The sequence below is a fragment of the Camellia sinensis genome, chromosome 9, assembly GCF_055761805.1.
Source record: "Camellia sinensis isolate YWXY chromosome 9, ASM5576180v1, whole genome shotgun sequence".
In the NCBI taxonomy this organism is placed as follows: domain Eukaryota; kingdom Viridiplantae; phylum Streptophyta; class Magnoliopsida; order Ericales; family Theaceae; genus Camellia; species Camellia sinensis.
This window is the reverse complement of record NC_138969.1, coordinates 2,340,416-2,365,098: the sequence shown is the minus strand read 5'-3', so window position 1 is coordinate 2,365,098 and position 24,683 is coordinate 2,340,416. Positions and strand designations below refer to the sequence as shown.

General features: G+C 39.3%; 1 pseudogene; it reads right to left on the bottom strand.

Annotated features, from left to right (window-relative positions):
* Positions 1-24,683, bottom strand: part of LOC114295141 (protein NPG1-like) — a 53,880-nt pseudogene that overhangs the window by 910 nt on the left and 28,287 nt on the right.

Here is a 24,683-nt window from a genome sequence, read left to right as displayed (position 1 = left end):
TATTTCAGAGTAAAATTTTACTCTGTATGAAAGTAAAATTTTACTCTGTATAAAAGTAAAATTTTACTATGAATGAGAGTAAAATTTTACACTCTGAAACTAAAAGTAAAATTTTACTCTGTATGAAAGTAAAATTTTACTCTGTATAAAGTAAAATTTTACTATGAATGAGAGTAAAATTTTACACTCTGAAACTAAAAGTAAAATTTTACTCTGTATAAAAGTAAAATTTTACTCTGAAAAATAAGTAAACTGTAAGATTCTGAAGCTAAAAGTAAAATTTTACTTTGTATAAAAGTAAAATTGTACTTTGGTTCTGTCAAATGAAAAAAACAGAGCAATAGAACCATTCTATCAAATGAAATTTGATGTTTACTCTGAAAAATCGATGGAACTTTGAGCTTTGAGCTTTGAACTTTGAATCAGGCCTATAATCCTTGAATCAATCAATGTTTACTTTAAAAAACATTGAATCATGCCTATAATCCTTGAATCAGGCCTATAATCTGAAAATTTTAGAGAAATCTCAATTTTTCATACTCCGGTTCTTTAGATTTTTCAGATTTTTAAAACTTTGAGCTTTCAAAAATCTATATATTCGAATTCAAATCTCAAAACACACAAACACACACACACACACATATATATATTACAGATAGGAATATGTAGATATATATATATATATTCGAATTCAAATCTCAAAACACATATATATTCGAATTCAAATCTCAAAACACACAAACACACACACACACACACACATATATATATATATATATATATATGTATCAGCGCGATTTGCAAGTTCTCTATAGCTCCGACCATGGAGGAAGCTAGGATTAGAAGAGAGAGACGAGATAGAAGATGAACAATTGAAGGAGAGTTGACAAGATGCAGAGAGAGATCGTCGGAGCTTAGGAATGACACAGCTCCAGCCATGGAGGAAGCTAGGGTTAGAAGTGAGAGACGAGAGAGAAGATAAATTTTGTATCTAGATTGTGTATATGTGAGGATATAATAGTCTTATAAAATATTTAAATAATAAATTTTGTCCTTTATGCAAGATTTTATAATTATGAGGGGGTTTAGAAAGTATAATTTTTTTCTTAGTCCTTCTAACAATGAAAGAAAGGTAAAGGGGGTTTATAGCCAAATTTCCCTTGAGTAAATTGTTAGCAAATAAATCTTTCAAAAAACCAATTTTGACTCTAATGTTTAACCCAACACTACATCTCACAGTACTTCCCTCAAACACCTACCAAGCATATTCAAAGCACCAACACTATCTGTCATAGCTATTCCATCAAACACCTAGCAAGCATGTTCAAATCACCCATACAATTGAGAGACATATGCCTCACCTCCACCACCTCACCTATATATACGTATATGCATACACACAAGCACAGTGAATCAAAAGATTCAAACAATCTACTCACAATGAGAGAGAGAGAGAAGAAGAAGAAGAAGAAAATTTTGAGATACAAATGAGCTTAAGCATCAATAGAAATCCATAATTTTAATAAAATATCTATACCTCGCCCTGCCCCTTAGGTCTTTAATCCAATTCCAACAACAAATTCTAACATGTATTATGCAAAGTCAAACCCCAAATTCCCTTTATTTCAAATATTTTTTGTCCAGATGCAAGCTGATGCTCTTTTTTTTCCTTCCCTTTTTATTTTATCTTATAGATATTATTAATAATTTGTAAATGGAATTATCAGTCTTATAATTGTATGGATATGTAATTCCAGCCCCTCCCTCATACATAAAACACAAAGTAGTAGTCCTCCCATGTCCCTATCCTTGTCTATTTTTCTTCAAAGTTTGCCATGCTGACACGACCATAATTGATCATACCATCTCCCTGCCCCAGTCTATTACTTTTGAGCCATGTGTACAAGATAAGGCACATGTGAAGGTTAAGGCACCTAAAATTTTTACGTGTGAAACTAATGTCATTTTATTAAAATTTTACAGCAACTATAATTTACCATTCAAGATGTCTCAAAATCACCAAGAAGTACAAGCACAGTTACATGCCGGTATGTCATGGTTCATTTTGTTTCTGTATGATGATTACATGTATGAAATACCATCTAACATTGTTACAACTAAAGATGGAGTTTAACTCTATTCATGTTGTCAAATGCATGAATAGAAATCCACCACTTGTACGCCTAGTTGAAGAAGATGCAGATCAATAAATGATTCAGACAGGTCTTCACCTCAATAGGTTATGAGAAATATGCCAGAAGACATTAAGATTCCAAACCAAACTAAACCAAACCACGTCAAGCCTTAAGTCCCATCAAATAGGGTCGGCTACATGAATCCTTCTTCTTCACGCGGCCTTATCAAAGGCCATGTCGTTAGTCAAATTAAGTAGATTCATATCTCTATTTACAATGCTAGCCAATGTTAATCTAGGCCTATCCCATTCCCTAACACTCCTATCTACCGTTACAACATCGCATCTCTTCACTACTGCCTCTGTTGGTCTCCTTTGAATGTAACCAAACCATCTACATCGATTCTCTCAACTTATCTTCTATCGGTACCACTCCTATCCATTCCCGAATACACTCATTCCTAATTCTGTCCTATCTTGTCTAGTCTTGCCACACATCCACCTTAGCATCCTCATCTCAGCCACACTCATCTTATGTACATGTTATTTCTTGGTTGCCCAACACTCTGTCCCATACAACATCACTGGTCTAATAGCCGTTCTATAGAACTTACCTTTTAGTCTAGTGGGTATTTGTTTATCGCACAGTATCCCAGACGCACTTCTCCACGTACACCATCCCGCCTTAATCCTATGGGCCACATCCGCATCAATCTCCTCCGTTATGATAATCGATCCTAAATAACGAAAATGTTCACTCTTAGGCAGTTCTTAGTTCTCAATTTTCACTTCTCCTATGCTTTGATTGTTATTATTACTAAATTTACACTCCATATACTCTGTCTTAGTTCTACTTATCCGAAATCCTTTAGATTCAAGAGTTTTTCTCCAAATCTTTAACTTTGTGTTAACTCCTTCTCTAGTCTCATCCATTAGCACAATATCGTCCACAAAAAGCATACACCATGGCACGTCAGCCTAAATATTTCTTGTTAACTCATCCATAATTAAAGTAAAAAGATAAGGACTTAAGGTTGATCCTTGGTGTAACCTTACAGTGATACCAAATTCATTTGTCTCTCCAACAAGCAATCTAATAGTGGTCATCACCCCTTCATACATGTCTCTAATCACATCAATGTAACCTTTTGTCACTCCTTTCTTCTCTAACACCCACCATATTATATCCCGGGACACTCTATCATATGCTTTCTCAAGGTCGATAAACACCATATGAATGTCTCTTTTCTTTTCTCTATACTTTTCTATTACTCTCCTCAAAAGATAAATCGCTTCCATTGTTGACCTATCATACATAAATCCAAATTGATTTTCTGACACATTTGTTGTATCTCGCAATCAGCATTCCATCACCCTCTCTTACACTTTCACTATATGACACATTAGTTTGATTCCTCTTTAGTTGTTGTAATTCTAGACATCTCCTTTATTCTTATAGATTGGCACTAAAATACTCTTCCTCCACTCATCTGGCATGTTCCTAGTCAACAACATTTTGCTAAACAACCTAGTAAACCAAGCAACCCTTTTTTTACCCAAACACTTCCAAGCTTCAATAGGGATATCATCGGGTCCTAAAGCATTATTTGATTTCATCTTCTTAAGGGCAATCTCCACTTCAAAGTTCCTAATCCCGTGATAGAACCTATTTGGTTGTATTACTGGCTATTTCTTCCCCTATTACCGTACCTCCATGTTCCTCATTTAATAGTTTCTCAAAATAGTTATTCCATCTTTCCTTAATCTCTTCATCCTAAACCAATACCTTAGAATCCTCACTCTTGATACACTTAACTTGATTAAAATCTCTTGTTTTCCTCTTCCTTATTTTAGCAAGTTTGTATACCCTCTTCTCTCTCTCTCCTTACTATCTAGTCTAGTGTATAGGTCATTATAAGCTTTCAACTTAGCGTCTCACTACTTTTTTGACCTCCTTATTAGCCCATCTATAGTTCTTAAAGTTTTCCTCAGTTATATCCTTTTGCTACTTTTTAAAGCACTCTTTTTTTACCTTAACTACCGCTTGAACCTCTTCCCTCCACCACCAAGTTTCCCTAGAGCTGGGTCTCGTCCTTTCGACTCTCCAAGCACTTCCCTTGAGATTCTCCTCATACAATTGGCCATCGAGTTCCACGTTGTGTTAGCATCATCTTCCAAGTCCCAAGTATTTTCCTTATCCATTCTATTATTAAATATTTCTAGCTTATCCCCTTTTAGGTCCCACCATCTCGTCCTACGATGGCCACCATCCTTCCTAGCTTGGTATTGCCCTCTAAAACATAAATCTAGTACTAAAATCCTATGTTGAGAGGCCAAGCTCTCTCTAGGAATCACCTTACAATCATTGCATTTTAGGCGGTCCCCTTTTCTCACTAAGAAGTAATCTATTTGGCTCTTAACTGACCCACTCTTAAAGGTTATCAAATGCTCCTCCCTCTTCTTATACATAGTATTTGCCACCACCAGGTCAGAAGCCAATACAAAATCTAAGATACTCTCTCCAGCCTCATTTCTGTCACCAAAACCGTATCCACCATGCACCCTTGCATAGCCTAATTAATCTATGCTTACATGGCCATTAAAATCTCCACCTATAGCCAGGTTCTCTCCTACGGGTATCTCCTGTAAGATCTCATCCATTTGCTCCCAAAAATCCCTCTTAGTTTGATCATCTAATCCTACTTGAGGGGTGTATGCATTAATAACGTTCACTATATTCCCTCCAACAGCTAGTTTAACTAACATAATCTTATCCCCTTTTCCTAATGACCGCCACTACATTCTCCACAAGACTCCACACAATAAAAAAAATACGGTATCTTCTTCTTGTCATGTATCACTTCACTTAAACTATGATCTATCATGTCTTAATTCCTCAATTTCTAAAATACATAACAGCAGATTCCAACCCTTTAGAATAGGCTGATTTGTTTTGTAGTTTAAAGCACTTCCCAAATGTAGAAAACAAGAACCATGCAGGCAAATTATTCAGGAAGTAGCAAATTAGAAAACAAAGAACATATTAAGAAATACACCCTCCAAATATTCGCCATTGCAGTATATAAAGTTTCATGTCTTACCTTCTATGTGCAGTGTTTCAGCAGAGTACTCATTGAGCTCTTTAGCTTTCCCCAAGCATATCTCTGCATCCTTCCAATGTGAAAGCCTAGAGTATAACTTCGCAAGACCATGCCAAACTTCAAACTCATTAACTTTATCATCCTCAATCTATCATAAAGGAGGAGTATTAATTTTTTGAATAGCTACAAAAGAGAAATGCCATTAAAAGAAAAAATATAAAGTACAAGGACAATAACAAGATATTGTCCAACAGAAAGAAGAAAAAAAAATTTGCAGCTAGCATACAACTCTCGAATCTCTGCTAATAAGAGATAACGGAATCCCTTTAAAAGGTGTCGAAATAGACACTCAAAAGGAAGTCAAATATCCTCAGAACAATGTCATTAGTATTAAGTTTCTTGTGAACAATAAATTAGGAAGAAAAAAAAAACTATGACTTTAAGGGGTATATTCTCTTCCCAAATTATTTTATGGGGATAAAAAATGGAAAATTATGATCATCAATAAACCAAACCAACCAAGCCTTAAATCCCATCAAATAGGATCGGTTACATGAATCCTTCTTCTCCACTCGGCTCTATCAAAGGTCATTTCGTTAGTCAAATTAAGTATATTCATATCTCTATTTACTACGCTAGCCAACGTCAATCTAGGTCTACCCCGTTCCCTAACACTTCCACCTGCTATCATTGCATCGCATCTCTTTATTACTGGTTCTGTTGGTCTCCGTTGAAAATGACAAAACCATTTCAATCTATTCTCTCTTAACTTATCTTCTATGGGTGCTACTCTTACCCATTCTCGAATATACTCATTCCTAATTCTATCATTCCTAGTCTTGCCACACATCCACATTAGCATCCTCATCTCAACAATACTCATCTTATCTACATGTTTCTTAGTTGCCCAACACTCAGTCTCATACAACATAGTTGGTCTAATAGTCGTTCTATAGAACTTTCCTTTTAATCTAGTGGGTACTCGTTTATTGCACAGTATCACAGACGCATTTCTCCACTTAACCCACCCCGCCTTAATTCTATGAATCGCATCCGCTCCAATCTCCATCGCCGTTGTAATAATCAATCCTAAATAACAAAAATGTTCACTCTTCAGTAGTTCTTGGTTCTCAATCTTCACTTTTTCTCTGTTTTCATTATTATTGTTACTAAATTTACACTCCATGTACTCTGTCTTAGTTCTGCTTATCTGAAATCCTTTAGATTCAAGTGGTTCTCTTCAAATCTTCAACTTTGTGTTAACTCCTTCTCTAGTCTCATCCATTAGCACAATATCATCTACAAAAAGCATACACCATGGCACGTCATCCTGAATATTTCTCGTCAACTCAGCCATAACTAAAGCAAAAAGATAAGGACTTAAGGTTGATCCTTGGTATAACCCTACAGTGATTGGAAATTCATTTGTTTCAGCAGGCGATCTAATAGTGGTCACCACCCCTTTATACATGTCCCTAATCATATCAATGTAACGTTTTGTCACCCCTTTCTTCTCTAACACTTACCAGATTATATCTCAAGGTACTCTATTATATGCTTTCTCAAGATCAACAAAAACCATATGAATGTCTATTTTCTTTTCTCTATACTTTTCTATTACTCTCTTCAAAAGACAAATTGCTTCCATAGTTGACCTACCAAGCATAAACCCAAATTGATTCTCTGATGCCTCTATTATATCTCGCAATCGACGTTTCATCACTCTCTCTCACACTTTCATTATATGACACATTAGCTTGATTCCTCTATAGTTGTTGCAATTCTGGATATCTTCTTTATTCTTATAGATGGGTACTAAAATACTCTTCCTCCACTCATCTGGCATGTTCCTAGACAACAAAATCTTGCTAAATAACCTAGTCAACCAAGCAACCCCCTTCTTACGCAAACACTTCCATACTTCAATAGGTATATCATCAGGTCCTAAAACCTTATTTGATTTCATCTTCTTAAGTGCAGTCTCTACTTCAAAGTTCTTAATCATGTGATAGAACCTATAGTGTTTGTTTTCCTTATTACTAGCTATTTCCTCCTCTATTGACCTACCTCCTTGTGACAACCCTCACCACGGTTTACTGATAGTACCACTGATTACTGTTAAACTGTGACTGAACATGATTAAGTAACTAATTTGACTGACATTCTGAACTAATTGATTGAGTGTATTAGTTTAAACGCATTTCTATCTGTTTGACTGTTAATTGATCTGTTCATGTTTTAAGTGTCGAACTGTGAATTGAAGGCCTTATCGGCGGCCGAATCTGAAATCGATTAGTGTTTCATGATTATTAGAATTTATGTGATTTTATGGTATGTTTAATTGAAATTTGATTTGGTATGATTGAATTGGATTAAATAATGTTAAATTACATTAGTTGACTTATTTACCAAAATGCCATTAAGTGGACTTTGCTAGACCAATTGTTTTGTCTTGATTTACATGTGTTGGTTACATCTTTTGTTCATCTTTGAGAGACCAAACCGACTAGAGAGAGAGAGAGAGAGTTAGGGGAGCTTTGGTTTCATCAAGAATTGCTTGGAAATTTAGAGGAATTGAAGGATAATTGCAAAAATTGAGCTTCTCTTCTTGAACTTGAAGACTTAAGGTAGAGTTTTTGCCTTCTTGTTTATGAATTAAGTTGGTTCTTGCATGGTTTTGAAGAATGTTGAAGTCTAGAGCCAAGTTATGGCTTAAAATGTTGAATTAAGGCTTAAATCATGCATGCATGTTTACATTCTTGAATTTTGAGGTTATTTTCTTAGAATCCTCACATGCATATCCATATTTGGGTTATAGTTCATGAATTCATCATGTTTTGGAAGGATTGGCTCATTTGATCAAGTATTTGAAGCTTTGATTTCAATTGAATACTTGCATGTCTTATGTTCATCATGTTCATGTAGTTTTGTTTGGAAATGGGTTCAATTGAACTACCTTTGGGCTTTGATTTTGCAAATTGATCTTTAAAACATGTCATAATATGAGTTTTAAAGTGTTTTCCAGAAAGTTAGCCCAAAATGATCGAATTTGATGCTTTAAATGTTGAGTTTCATGCTTGGAGACAAATCTAGAAATTTCAGATTTTGGATCCACGCTCAAGCGAGGAACTTCACGCTCGAGCGTACACTCTGAGTTCATGTAGTCCACTCGAGCGAGTAAAGTAACGCTCGAGCGTCAAATGCGTGTATCCAGTACTTTGCATGTGTTTACAGTCCGCTCGAGTGAGGGAATGCACGCTCGAGAGAGGACTTGTGTCTTATGCTCGAGCGGGGGTTGAGCGCCCGTCGAGCGTGAATTTCATGCATCCAGTACTTTTGCAGTCCGCTCGAGCGAGGAAAGTCACGCTCGAGCGGAGATCCTTTGTCTGCATGTCCGCTCGAGCGTAGAAAGCCACACTCGAGCGAGACCCCTGTTTTCTAAAAATTCTGAAAAGTGTTTTAAAGTGTATCTTTACATTCTCATTTCATCCTAGGCATTCCTAGACCTTGCTTAAGGCATCTTAATGAGGATATTGATGTAGAACCACACCGAGTCAAGATAGGGACTGAGTCATTGATTCCCAAGTGTGTAACTTAGTGTGTGTTCGTTCTATAACTGTGTAGGGTTGGCATCCGAGAACGCTCACTAGCCTATCTGTAACCCAGAACTCTGTGAGTAATAATGTTGTAAAGATATATTCAATCATGAATATTTTCTGAATGATCAACTGTACTGCTTTCTGAAATGATATTTCTTACTGAATGAATGCTTGTCTTATTTGTGAACTGTATTCGTGGCATCCATAGCAATTTACTGTTACTGTACTGTACTGTTACTGTCACAAAGATCTCTGTCGGTTCCCATGTTTGGAACCTCTACTGTTTACTGCTATGATGGCCATCAACTGACTGTTCGGTCTGTTAAGACCTACTGTACTGTTTTGCTATGGGATGTACCACATACGACTGCTATGACTGAATGACTGATATACTGTTATAACTGACTGTTTTAAATACTAAAAGGACATTCATTCTTAACCTCTTTACGCATATGTTATTCATTGGGCTTTAGCTTACTGTTTATATATATATGTAGGTGTCCAGGCATCGGATCGGAGTTAGGAGCGTTGGGTTTAACTCCCTTTTTGTCCAGCCAACCACTGTGCCTCACTGAGAGGTTTCAAGTCCTGCAAGCTAGGGCTTTTTGGGGTGTTTTAGATTCATCTTGTCTGTCTCTGTTTTTGTATAGACTGACTGTACCTGTACTGTACTGTTCTAATAGGGATTAGGTCCCTGTCCTGGATGATTGTATATGTATGTACATACTGCTTTTGTTCTGCATGTGAATATGTATGAAAAGTCTTTTTGCATACAGATTGTCACAGCTCATTGGACATATTTTATTACTGTTTTGGCTTTCGCCAGCCCCTGTACTCTGTATTACTGTTATTACTGTTAAGCAGGCCTTCGGTAATCACGGATTATTGGCCGGTTACGGTGCTAAACCCATATGGGCGGGTTTGGGTCGTGACACTCCTTGTTTCTCATTTAACAGCTTCTCAAAATAGTTCTTTTACCTCTCCTTAATCTCTTCATTCTTCACCAATACCTTAGAATCCTCACTCTTGATGCACTTAACATGATTAAAATCTCTTGTTTTCTTCTCTCTTATCTTAGCAAGGTTGTATACCTTCTTCTCTCCCTCCTTATTTTCTAGTCTAGTGTATAGGTTATTATAAGCTTTCAACTTAGCCTCTCCCACTACTTTCTTGACCTCCTTAGAGCATCCACAATGGACACACTAAGCTGTGTGTTAGTGTCAGGTGCCAAGTTTTGGCTAGCTGAGGGTGTTGTTTGGGGCTGCAATGGAGCTGTTAACGTGTGTGTTAGTGTCAAATGTTAATACGTGTGTTAACTGCAGTGAGCGTTTTAGCCAGCGAAGTAGAGAGCGAATGTGTGTGTAGGACGTCCCCCCGGACGTTCGACCGGAAGTCCCCCCGAACTTCCGACTCCGAATCCTTCAAGAAAAGAAAAAAAAAAATTGGTTTTACTAGTTGACCGGCCGGACATCTGGCCGGTTGACCGGTCAACGGCAATTTTATTTTTTTTTTTACTTGTTGGGATTTTTTTTTGGACATGAAATTTAATTTTGGGCTTGAAATTTTTGGTTAAACTAAATTATTTATTTATTTTATTTATTATATATACATATATATTTTTAACACACACCTTAACACACCTCTTAACACATCCATTGTACCACCATTCATTCACTATTCACTCACCAAATTAACAAACTCTTAACACATATTTTTGAGTCCCACTTTTAACACTCTTTGTCATATAACACACTTTAACACATCCATTGTGGATGCCCTTATTAGCCAATCTATAGGTCTTAAGGTTTTTCTCAGTTCTATTTTTCTGCCACCTTTTAAAGGACTCTTTTTTCGTCTTAACTACTGCTTGAATCTCCTCTCTCCACCACCAAGTTTCCCTAGAGTTGGGTCTCTTTCCTTTCGACTCTCAAAGAACTTCTCTTGAGATTCTCCTCATACAATTGGCCATCGAGTTCCATATAGTGTTAGCATCATCTTCCAAATCCCAAGTACCTTCTTTATCCATTCTATTCTTAAATACTTATAGTTTATTCCCTTTTAAGTCCCACCATCTCGTCCTACGATGCCCATTATCCCTCTTAGCTTGGTATTTCCCTTTAGAGTATAAATTTAGTATCAAAATCCTCTATTGAGACGTTATGCTCTCTCTAGGAATCACCTTACAGTTACTATATTTTAAACGGTTCACTTTTTTCACTAAAAAGTAATCTATTTGGCTCTTAACTGACCCACTCTGAAAGGTTATGTGAGAATAATATTAGTATAGTAAATATTATTATGTGAATATTTTAGATTATGTTAGGTTGTGTGAATATTTTGATTTAGGTTTGTTCTTTCCTATTTAGGATTGGTTTAGAATTAACATATTATTACGATGATGAGTGTGCCTTCTACCATCAACGAGGCCATTGGAAATATTACTGTCCCAAGAAGGGATGCCTGCTTGCCTCATTGCTTCAGCAGTCTCAGAATCAGTTTCGTGTTCCTCTCAACGCTTCGACTGTATCTGCTCCAGCTTCTGATCCTAACTTGGCTTCCTTGAGTGCTCAAATTAGTCAGCTTCAACATATACTATCTACCTCCCAGCCATCCTCGTCTGTTTCTATTGTTTCCTCTCTTTATTCAGGTTTGCTTGGGTCTTCTTCAAGTATCTCTTCGTCTGTCTGGATTTTTGACTCTAGTGCCTCTCCTCATATGACTCCTCATCTCTCCTTACTTTAGAATTGTACTCCCCATCCCTTTCCTATTACTGTTAATACTGCTAATGGGTCTGGTATGTATGTTATATCTGTTAGGTCTGTCCTACCGTCTGCTATGTCTGCTTTCTCTATTCCATCTGTCTTATATGTTCCTCAATTATCTGTTAGTTTATTATCTACTAATCAACTTGACGCCTCTGGTTTTGATGTTATCTTTTCTTCTTCTATCTGTTCTGTGCAGAATCGGATGTCCAAGTAGCAAATTGGGATAGGCCATGGAGTTGGAGACCTCTATATGATGGAAAACTTGCATCTGCCTATGACTACCTCTCCGACTGTCTTTTCTTCTTTTTAGTTAGATTCTCTGTCATGTCCTTTCTATTTGTGGCATTCCAGATTAGGGCATTTGTCTGCTGACCACTTATGATCTTTAGCTCAGTCAAGTATATTGGGTAAAATTTCTCCTAGTCAACTTACTGAGTGTCGGGTGTAAACTTGCCAAAATGACTGCCTTACTTCTCCATAAAAGTACTTTTATATCTGATACACCATTTTCTTTAGTTCATACTGATGTCTGGGATCTTTCTTCTGTTCTCACTAAAAAGGGTTCAGCATACTATGTTTCATTTTCTGATGATTGCACTCGTTATACTTAGGTTTTTCTTATGACTCATAAGGCTGATTTCTACCAAATATACAGTACTTTTCAGTCTATGGTCACTACATAGTTTGGGTCTACTATTAAATTGTTACAGTCTAACTTGGGTGGGGAATATTTTAAAACTAAGTTTTGTGAGTATTTGACCAATTTGGGTACCATTCACCAAACTTCCTATACTGATACACCTGTCCAAAATGGTCGAGTTGAGCTTAAACACCATCATCTTCTTGAGACAGCTAGGTCTCTCATTCTCTCTGCCTCTGTTCCGACTCCATTTTGGAGTGAGGCAGTTCTTACCGCTGCTATCCTTCTCAACCATATGCCTATTCCCATTCTCTCTGGTCGATCTCTTTATGAGGCTCTGTTTTCTCAACTTCCCAATTACTCCCTTCTTTGTGTGTTTAAGTCTGCTTGTTTTGTCATTTTACCCCATAAAGATAGAACCAAACTTAGTGTCCGATCTGTCATGTGTGTCTTTTTGGGTTACAGTCTCACTCAGAAAGGTTATCGCTGTTATGACCTGTTTCCCGTCGCCTTTATGTCTCATGCCATGTTACCTTTCTCGAACGTCTACCTTTCTAGAACGTCTACCTTACTTTCAACTTCCTCCTCTTACAACCCCAATTTCTAAAAAGGATTTTTTTTATATTGATCTATTTCTTAGTTGCACGAAGCGGGAGCGGGGGCAGGGGCAGGAGCGGGAGCGAGAGCGAGGAAGCTTGAGCCGATAGAAGTTTCTTAGGTTGGGAGCGCCTTGGGGAGCGGTAATATATATATATATATATATATAAATATATTAATACACATTAGAAGTTTTTTTTATAAATTTTTTTATTTTAATACACATTAAATATTTTATTTATTTATTATATTTTTTGAATAATGTATTATTGTTAATTTATTTTTTTATTTTAAATTGATATATATTATAAATAAAAAATTACAATAAATAAGGAATAATAAATTATGTTAAAATAAACAAAAAGAAAAATTAGATATTTTATTTTATAATTTTTTTATTATATATGATTTTATTTTATAATTTTTTTATTCTATATGTTAATGTTTAGGATATTGAGAATATTAAAAATATAAAAAAATAAATAAAAGATGTAAAATGGTTTTTTTATTACTAAAAACAAAAAAAGGTAAAAAAAATAAAGTAAAGAATAAAATAGGGAGAGAGAGACAACAACGAAGAGAGAGAGAGAGGAGTCGAATAGAGGGGAGGAACAAGAGAGACGAACAGAGAGAGAGAAGACAAAGACGAAGATGAACACATAAAGAGAGAGAGATACGAAGGACGAACGAGACGACAACGAAGAGCATCGAACAGAGGAAGAGAGAGAGAGAGAGAGTCAAAGAAGATAAACAGGTTCGACTTCGAAGATGAAAAGAGGGAGAGAGATAGTCGAACACACATAGATTGGAAGAACATACCTTGATCTAGTCTCGATTAGGGCTTCAACAGGTTTTTTCCCTTTCCCTTTCTCTTTCTTTGTCTTCAATGGGTTAGGGTTTCTATTTGTTTTCTCTTTCTCTGTCTTCAATGGGTTAGGACTTCTCTCTGTCTGGGTTTCTGAGTTGTTTTATTTCCACCAAAGATCCCATCTTGGACAGGATTGCGTTTCTCTCTCTACAGAAACGCGATTCTTACACGTTTCTTTCTAAGAAATGCGGAATCGCGTTTCTTACGAAGATTTGTCACCTGGTTGCACGATTCCTGCAACTAAGATCTATTTCCTTTTGAGGTCCCTCTTAATGAGTACATATCTACTATTCCTCATGAGCTTGTTCCCTCTCCTGCTCATACCACCCCTTCTGATGAGTCCCTCTCCACTGACCCCCACGAGTCTCTTCTCTCTTCTCCTCCTCTTGCTCCTCTTTCTTCCCCATCTGCTCCTCCTCTTCCATTGTTAGTCTATTCTCGTCGCAAGACTCTCCCTCCACTAGTTGTCTCTGCCCCTGTTGCTGATCCTTCTACTTCTGACGACTTTGATCTTGCTAACCGTAAATATCCCCTTCGCATCTGTAAATAGGTCGAAAAACTTGGTTTTGCTAAAACATGCTTTTCTCCTTCATATTGTACGTTTTTGTCTGCTATTCACTATTTCTCAGAACCTTAGTCTTACAAGGAGGCCTGTCAGGATCCTCATTGGATTTAAGCTATAGAGGATGAGTTGTCTGCTCTATAGAAAACTAGTACTTGGGAGTTGGTTCCTTTGCCTGCTGGTAAGAATCTAGTTCACTGCAAATGGGTTTACAAAATCAAGACTCATTCTGATGGTTATCTTGAGCGCTACAAAGCTCGTCTAGTTGTCAAAGGTTTCTCCCAAGAGTATGGTATTTATTATGACGAGACTTCTACTCCTGTTGCCAATATGACTACTGTACGTACTTTGATCTTTGTCGTTGCTGTTTGTTCTTGGCCTCTTTATCAGATGGATGTTAAGAATGTTTTTCTTAATGGCCATCTCATTGAGGAGATTTACATGCGTCCTTTCCCTAGCCTTCCCTATTCCTCTGGACATGTTTATCGTCTTCAGCGTGCTCTGTATGGTCTGAAGCAGTCTCTTCGTGTTTGGTATGATCGCTTTCAGACTACCGTTACTGAGCTTGGGTTTTATCCTTTTGCTTTCGACTCTGCTTTGTTTCTAAGACATACCTCGGCTAGTTTTGTTGCTCTCTTACTATATATGGATGATATGATCATCACTAGCTTTGACTCTTCTGCTATCTCTGAGGTCAAGCAACATCTCTTCCGCACCTTTAAAATGAAGGATCTAGGTCCATTGCGGTATTTTCTTGGTATTGAGGTAGCTTCTTCTCCTAAAAGCTACTTTCTGTCTCAGGCTAAATATGCAAATAAGGTTATTCACCGTGCCGGCCTTACTGACACTAATATTTCTGATACCCTCATTGAGCTTCATGTAGAGCTTAACAATAGTGATGGTGTTCCTCTAGATAATCCTACTTTATATCGCGAGCTTGTGAGTTGCTTAGTCTAGTGTTGTTAGAGGCGCGCCTAAGCACTCGCCGAAGCGAGGCTATTGCACTTCATAGGGTTTGAAGCGAGGTGATATGGAGAGGCGAGGTTGAGGCAAGTGAAACGAGACTTAGGCGATCAAGCGCAAGGCGAAACAAAGCGTCGCTTCTTGCTTCTAAGATCTGGGCCCTTCATTTTTCCTGATTTTGTGTTATTTGTGGACATGCATTACACCTTAGAATTGCTTTATACTATTTATTGAGTGTAAAACCCTAGTTTCTGGGGGTATTGAAAGGAGAGAAACGAACTTGGTCCTGCTTCGTCTTCTTCTTCGACATCGTTCTACTTCTTTTTTCTCTCTTCCTGCTTCGTCTTCTCCCTCTTCTCTTCTTTTCGTCTTTCCTGCTTTGTCTGTTTTTTTTGTTCTTCTCTTCTTCTTCTTTCCTTTATTTCATCTCTCAGTAGATTTTTTTTTTCCTTTTGTCTTTTTATTCACTGTTTTTTTTTTCTTCTTTTTTCCGCTGTGGTTCTGGGTTTTTTTTTCTTCCATGAGTCTTGTTTTGTTTCTCTTCTATTTATTTTGCTAAAAAAAATTTCAATTAATTTTACTAAATTGATTTTACAATTGTATAATTATTTTGCTGAAAAATATTATACAGACTAATAAATTTTATAACATTGTCTTACTAATTAATATGTCATGTACTAATAAAAATTTAAAATATAATTCACTTTAATAATAAGATAAGTGTCACATTATTGAATAAAAAGAATAATAAAAATTATTAAACCGTTGCATTGATTTTTGATTAAAGAAGGGGAAAGAATTATTTGGGATGGTTGATTGCTTTGATGTTTGATGTTTTTTTATGAATATTTAGTATTTAGAATGTTAGATTTGTTGGATATTTTGTGTTGTTTAAGGATATTTAGTATTTAGAATGATAAATGCATGATAGTTCTTGAAGATATTTATGTTTTTGTCTAAACTATTTATTTTAAAAAAATATATCCTTTGTGTTCGCCTTGATTCGATGAAGCCCTCGCCTCGCGCTTAGGTGTTAGGAGACCTTGTCGCCTCAGTTCGCTTTTCGCCTTAAAAAACACTGGCTTAGTTTATTTAATTGTCCATTTCCTGATCTTACCTATGATGTTCATGTGGTTAGCCAGTTCGTTTCTACTCCTCGTTCTACACATTGGACTGTTTTGGTTCGCATTCTTCACTATCTTCGGGATACTATATTTCAAGACTTACTATTGTCTTCTACTTCTTCCTTGGATTTGGTGGCCTATGTTGATGCTGATTGGGTTGGTGATGCTAATGATCGTAAATCCACTTTTGGTTTCTATCTGTTTCTTGGCAATTCCTTGATGTTTTGGAAAAGCAAGAAACAAATTATTGTTGCCCATTCTACTGCCGAAACTAAGTACCATGCTATGGCTCATGCTATTGCTGAAGTTGTCTGACTTCATTGTCTCCTATCTAATTTGGGCATCCCTCAATCCTCTCCGACCTCTCTCTACTACGACAACCGAAGTGCTATTCAGATTGCCCATAACACAGTCTTTCATGAACGGACGAAGCATATTGAGATTGATTGTCACTTTGTCCGTCAGCATCTGCAGTCTGGCTCTATCTCGCTTCCTTTCGTTTCTTCGACTCTGCAACTTGTTGACTTCTTTACCAAGACTCACACCACTGCTCGGTTTCAGTTTCTTCTTGGCAAACTCTCAGTGTTTTCTGCCCAAACATCTTGAGTTTGAGCGGGTGTAACAAGCCCACGGGGGACCTCGCTACAGCTCGGACTCGATTTGCGTCACGGTTCTAAGTCTGAACCAAAGAGTCCAAATCCGGCAAATCGTTTTGAGAAAAACAAATTTTTGAAAGAAGTGCCAAACATGGACTGCTTTGCCAGATACAGAGTCGCCATCTAAATATTTTATTTTGGGAAATTTAGGAAACCCTGACTCGGTGCCAAAGGCCACGTGTCCGTCATCACCAAAGTTGCCTCGGCTCAGGAACTTGGGTACGATTGGGGAAGGTCACTTCGTGAGCACCCCCGCTCGCCCGGTCAGAGACCGGCCTCTACTAACCATGATATCTATTTTTGAAAACATTGTATGTTCTTATTCCGGTTATTAGCCTAGATTACTATGTGATGCGTACAGCATACAAGTATAGACTGGGTCGCCTGAATTGGAACAAAACATTTCATGTTCGTTTGTTTGAAAATGGTTTGGTGGTGCTACCCGCAAGTAGGCTAAGACGTGGATTTGCCACCCTCAGGTGGGCTTAGAAAACATGATTTTGCCACTATCTAGTGGGCTTAAAACTCACAGTTGATGAATTGCTCCAATCCAAATAACCCAACCTTCACCCACAGGCATTCAAGCAGTTATATCACATAAGCATATAGCCTCATGGTAAGCATGCTATTCATGGCAGTCACTAACACGCATGCAAGGATGCTAAAGCATAAAACTTACCGAGTACTCCAAGCCAAAACAGAAACTAATTAGAAATCCATGCATGATCCTAATTATACAGAAATGCCTAATGCAACACATGCAAAAGTGCAACTATAGCAGGCTCGGCTATTCTAAACATGGCATATGAAATGCTACAACTATCATGTATTCAATTTGGAATTGAAAATACAATGCAGTTAGTATGATGCGCCGAGCCCGGTGCATGCAATACAGATGAATGAATGCAAACATGCTGTCATACTGTATGCTAATTGAAATATGCCCTAATCTAACCATCATAAGCGGATAAATAAAAGGGAGAAAGACGTGGGGTTGGAAGACATACAACACACACACGCACACTTATTACAGTTATGCCCTCGCGCAGAGGGTCCGAATAAATAATACAGTCCCAAATGAAAGAATAGTACAGTCCAAATATTACAGTCCGAAAAATATACAAATTCCTACTTAATTAACAAATTAACTAAGAAAGCTGTAAAACTGGCGTGCAAGCCAGGGACTGCCTCGCTTCTGATGAATGATGTATGTTAGGCTGCTTTGCGCGGAAATCCACCGGGATGCCCCAATTAGCCTCTGTTTAGCAGTTATTCTTGGAAAGCGTGCCAGACTCCGAAAAATTGCTGATTCTTTATTTTGCTGCAACAGAGAGCAGGAAAGGGGCATGGCAATATATTTTCACAGATATATGCATGCCTCGATCCTCGTGCCACCAATCACGCATATCGAGGCATGATGGCCGAGGAGTCGAATTGCACAATTTAATATGTGATGAATGCACATGAAAACACAACAAGACCTAACTCCATCATGGATGATCCGGAGTGTCGGTGACTGGGGAACTGAGATACGTTCCGTCACTCGGAGTACGGAACATACCTCGTTTCCCGTGCCCGGGCTAACTCCTATCCCGAACACGATGCAATATGCATGATATGCATGAATGCAACTAAGATACAGCCGAGCATGCACAATGCTATGAAAATGAGATGTCTCGAAATACGTGCACACGGGCACGCAAACCGAGAAAAATGACTGAATGCGATCTAAGATACAACCTTGTATGCACTATGCTTGTAAAAATGAGATGCCTCGAAATGCGTGCATACGGGCACGCAAATCGAGAAAATGACATACGCAATACACATGACATGGAAATATGATATGAGCTTACACTAACATGAGAGAGCCTTAGCCACACTCACATAAGAGGCCGATAGATGAAAATGAAGTGCCTCGAAATGCGTGCACACGGGCACGCAAACCGAGGCAATGGTATACGCAATGCAATGGCATGGAAATGTTATATAGAATGCAACATGGACTTATACTAACATGAGAGAGCCTCAGCCACACTCATATAAGAAGCCGATGGATGAAAATGAAGTGCCTCGAAATGCGTGCACACGGGCACGCAAACCGAGGCAATGGCATACGCAATGCAATGGCATGGAAAATGATATGCAAGCATGCTAATGGATTTTCAGCAATAAAATGTGGGGGGAAAACAGCCCCGAAATGAGGCGAAAACACACCCGATGCATGGAATCTCTCCCGAAATGCAAATTAGGCGCATAGAATGAACTACAGCTATACAAAGCATGCATAATTGGTACACGAGATGAAAAGACAGAAGCAAGGCAGCCTCAAAATAAGCATTTTTACAGTACAAATCATGGCCAAACAGCAAGCAAAGATAGGGCAACAATGGCATGCAAAAAAATGGCCCTAAACATGAGATTATGAAGCAACTCACAGCTGCTAACTCCAAATAGGTTAGGGCCCTTCAACAACATTGAAGAGGGGCAAAAAATAAGCCACTTTACAGAACTGTAAAAACCCTAAAAACAAACATAGATATGGCTAAGCTCTTATGCAAGAAAAAGGGCCAAAAGGTGGCCAAAGAGGCAAGTGGTATATGAAAAGCCCAAACAGAAAAATTCCCTTCTACAACATTGAAGAGGGACCAAAAATATGCACATTTACAGAACTGTAAAAACCCCAAAACAGTATACAAACATGCTAGAAATGCAATGCAAAATGAGGCTCAAAAGTGGCTATAACACAAAGTATACAAAATATTCATTAAATAACCAAAGACCCTTAATGAAACATGAATAATGGGCCAAAATAAGACTATTTTTAGTTCTATAAAATGACCAAAAACCGAAGCATGATAGGCTGCCAAAACATGCAAGAAAAGGGGACCAAGGAGGGATATAACATGAAGTAGCATATAGAGGTCCCAAACCATGAAAGGCCATTAATAAAACATGAAGAATGGACCAAAATACGACTATTTTCAGTGCTGTAAAATGACCAAAAATGGAAGCATAATAGGCTGCCAAAGCATGCAAGAATGGAACCCAAAAGAGAATATAAAGGCAAGTATAGCATGGAGGTCCCAAACCATGAAAGGCCCTTAATAAAACATGAAGAATGGACCAAAATAAGACTATTTTTAGTACTGTAAAAAGGCCAAAAACCGAAGCATAATAGGCTGCCAAAGCATGCAAGAAAATAGCATTTAAGGAAGATATTGAAGCAAGTGCAAGATGGGGGGCTCAAACAGGGTTGAGCCCTTAAGAAAAAGTGAAAAAAAGCTCAAAATAAGGCTACTTTCAGTTATGGCTGGAGCTCAAAGCAAAAAGAATATATGGTTAAGAAATGTTGGAAAAATAAGCTCAAAAAGGGGGAAATGGCAACTCACCCTTGTAGACCAATCTTTGGTTGCTTCTTGGACCAAGTTGCAGCACCTTTAGCCTCTGAGAAGCCCTCCTTGTTGCTGGAAATGGAGTGGTGGTGATGGTGTTAGGTGGTAGTGAAGAAAAGGGGATGAAACTTGGGTGTTTTAGGGTAGAAATGAGAGAAGGAGAGGGGATCTAATGCAAGAAGCTTAATGGAATTTTTTGTAACCTCTCATACAAATGCTGGCCCCTGGTTATATGGAACAAAAAGAGGGTGTAAAGGTGGGGAAAAGGTGGGGGAAAAGGAGGCAAGTTTTCCCCCAAAAAATATCCCCCAGATTGAGATATTTTCTAGGGGATACAGCTATACAGCTGTAAAGTGTGTTTTGTGAGGAACATGGCCGGCTGGTTTTTGGACTTGCAGGTGGCCGGCCGGCCACCCCCCCTAGCCGGCCGACTAGGGGTCAAAAGGGTCAAGTTCAGTTAGTGGCCGGCCACCACAAAAAGATGGCCTCCCAGGTCCCCTAATCACAACCCTGTGGTTCGAATTTGGAAACTCTAAAACAGGAGGGAGAACAAGCCATTTTTAGGAGGGGTTCAAAAGGTTCAATTGGATTTTCTGGCCGGCCATGAACTTTTAGGGTCCTCCCATGTGTGTACATCACAAATATGTGGTTCAAAGTTCAAGAAAGTGGCCCAAGGGTGTTCAACATTGGCTCGGAAGGAGGGGTTCAAAAGGTTCAATTGGATTTTCTGGCCGGCCATGAACTTTTAGGGTCCTCCCATGTGTGTACATCACAAATATGTGGTTCAAAGTTCAAGAAAAAGGGCCCAGGTTGTTCAACATTAGCTCGGAAGTGAGAAAAACGGGCGTTGGAGGGCGCCGGGGGAGCAAAAACTGGTTGTTGAAACAATTGCTGGCCTCCCACCCTTCTACGGCCTTCTCGGTGATAAAACAGAGGTACCTGCCAAAAATGAACAAAAAACGATGCAAAACGAATGCTCGGGGGCCAAAATGCGAAGTTCGAGGCCCCGAAAATTGCCTAGTAAGCACCGAACGTGGCATTCGGGCACGAAGTGGGTCTCTCAGACCCCAGTGTCCCTCAAAAGGGAGTAAATAAGAAGTATGCCGAAAATCAGAGCAAACGGAGATGGTTAGGCGGTCCCGAACAGAGGCACATGGCCAACTGTCCCGAAAAACCGGAAACCGGGCTCCGAAATGGGCAAAATGGCCTACGGCCACCAAATGTAGCCCACGGCCACTGAGAGATGGTCTACGGGACCTCTCCCTCCCCTCAGGAAAAGAAACAGCGAAAACCGAGCCTGGTTCGCAAACCGAGGCAAAGCATAAAAGAGGGTTCGGAAGTCCGGAGGCAGGGCTCACGGCCGCGACTCTGAAACTTCTGAACGAGCACATTATGTAATATCACCAAGCACTCAATCGGTGACGTCTGAGTCTTAAGGTCGGTCAAAAATGGGGTGTCTACAGTAGCCCCTCTTTGACAGAACTCGGAAGTCACAAGTGACGGGAGTGAATGTCAAAGCCCGGAGACGACCCATTTTTGACAAGGCCGAAGACTTAGACAAACGTACAAAGTAAACAGAGATGTGCCCGCAGGCAGGGGGGCAAAATGCAAAGCGATGTGCAAGAAGCCGAACATAACTCAATGATCATGCAAATGCAGCAAGCTGTAATGAAGCAAGTATTCGCAAATAGATGCAACAGTTTTAAGCAAGAATGCAAAGCAACAACTACATTTCATGCAGTTAAGAATGCGGAGAATTGTTCAATTCTCGTCGCGTCTCACACGGAGAAGATACGATACCTGCGCGATTCGTCTGGTCGCACCAGCCTCAAATGAACCGTACATACAATATCGTGCCTGTAAAAGAGAGAAATTCAACAAGCACAATATGCTAACAACATATATTCAATGTGATCCCGAAAGTTTGACACACGCAGTGCCGGCGAGTGAATGCATCGTGATGCGAGAAAGGAAAGTGCGTGACAACGCATGCTCAAGCACAGAGGTATGGCAATATCAAGAAATGTGCATAATAATGCAAGTATGCTCATGAGAATGCAAGTTATGTGCATGATAGTGCAAAACGAGCATAAATCATGGTGCCCGTTTGTTACGAAATGACGAGCAAGGAAACGCGTGTTTCGACGAAGGCGACTTCGATGACGGCCTTCGATTCAATTTCCTGGAAAGACTACAACATATTCAAAAGGATACATCTTGATTTTGATGAATAATGATGAGACACATGTCAGAACTTGAAGCTGAAGTTCCGGCGGAGCAATTTCGCGACCGGAAGTGTACTTTTCTTGAACTTTTTCAGGTCCCGGGAACTCCAATCTTCCTCAAAATTTGCAGGGAGCTAGGTGAGCCTGTGAGGGACATGGCCGGCTAGTTTTATGAGGGATGAGAGCTGGCCGGCTGGTTTTACAAAAAGAGAATGGCTGGCCGGCCGATTTTCCAAAAAGGAAATGGCTGGCCGGCTGGAAAAGGTGGCCGGCCGGCCATCTGCCCAAATCCGAGGGCATTTTGGTCCTTTCACCTCCTTTCTTCATGCTCCCTCATCCAAAGACTTTGAGCCTGTAAATGCAGCGGAGATCTTCTCTTCTCTTGCCTCCTACACCACTTTCTTCTCCAGATCTGAGTTCCATACGCGTTTTCCAACGCCCCACGCAAGTTGTTTTCGCAAAAATATTCAGTTTCAAGCACTTTGTACTGATTAAATTTTGGTTTCGGAGCTTCTTTTCTCATTTTCGACACTTGAGGTGAGTTTGTCTCAATATTTGGAAGATTTTCTCGGGAGTTAACTTTTATTGACTTTTTATTTCCCGAGAGTTGACTTTTGTTGACTTTTTCCAATTTTGGCTCATTTTGGCTCATTTTTTGCTCCTTTTGCAGATTTTCTGAAAATGGCGGGTCACTCTCCTCATGGTGGAGGTTTTCCAGGTGCTGGGGATGATTTTGATCCCATGACTTTGCCCCCGAGGGTCCGACCTTTTATTCCCGGGAGGTACGCTCCGCCAGCACATGTCCTTCCTCGTGCCGTTTTTCGTCATTTCACTGATTTTGATGAGCGAGCACCTGGGGATCTACTTCTCCGAGAGCCAGAGCATCACCTCTCCCATGAGGCCCGAGAGGTATTTACTTCATTTTCTGCATTTTTCGTACATTTCGTGCCTTTGCCATGCTTGAACACACAGTTTAGCTTATGACATAGTACTTTATTTGCATCCTGAATATGTAGCTTAAACACTTGAATTTCTGAACACTCGGCTCATTAATTGATTGCGAACGCACAGCACACATTAGTTAAGAAATGAACACACGGCTCACACTCTGATTTGTCGAACACACAGCCCGAATTAAAATGGTGAACATATAGCACTCACTGACTTAGAGTAGAACGCACAGCCCAAACTCCGATTTTCTGAACACGCAGCCCAGATTGATAGTGAACACGCAGCCCACACTAATTGAGAGTTGAACACGCAGCCCAAACTTAAATTTCCTGAACACGCAGCCCAGATTGATAGTGAACACGCAGCCCACACTAGTTGAAAGTTGAACACGCAGCCCAAACTTAAATTTCCTGAACACGCAGCCCAGATTGATAGTGAACACGCAGCCCACACTGATTGAAAGTTGAACACGCAGCCCAAACTTAAATTTCCTGAACACGCAGCCCAGATTGATAGTGAACACGCAGCCCACACTAGTTGAAAGTTGAACACGCAGCCCAAACTTAAATTTCCTGAACACGCAGCCCAGATTGATAGTGAACAGGCAGCCCACACTAGTTGAAAGTTGAACACGCAGCCCAAACTTAAATTTCCTGAACACGCAGTCCAGATTGATAGTGAACACGCAGCTCACACTTTAATTTTCTGAACACGCAGCCCAGATTGATAGTGAACACGCAATCCACACTGATTGAAGTCGAACACGCAGTTCATTCATTTCATTGGCACACAGCTCATTCATTTTATTGGCACACAGCTCATTCATTTTATACTGACACATGTATTCATTCTGAATGCAGGTTGGTTCTCGTAGTGTACGGGGGTATGGCTCCACCGCCGCGTGGGATTGGTACGTTGAGCTCCCGGAGGCTGTCCGGGATTTAGTAGACTTGGCAGGGTTCGGGGCCTTCTGCATTGGATTGTCACGTTGTCCTGTCAGGAGGACACTGATGGCGGCTTTGGTAGAGAGATGGTGGGACACCACCAACTCCTTTCATTTCTCTGCCACTGGGGACATGACTATGACCCCTCTGGATTTTGCG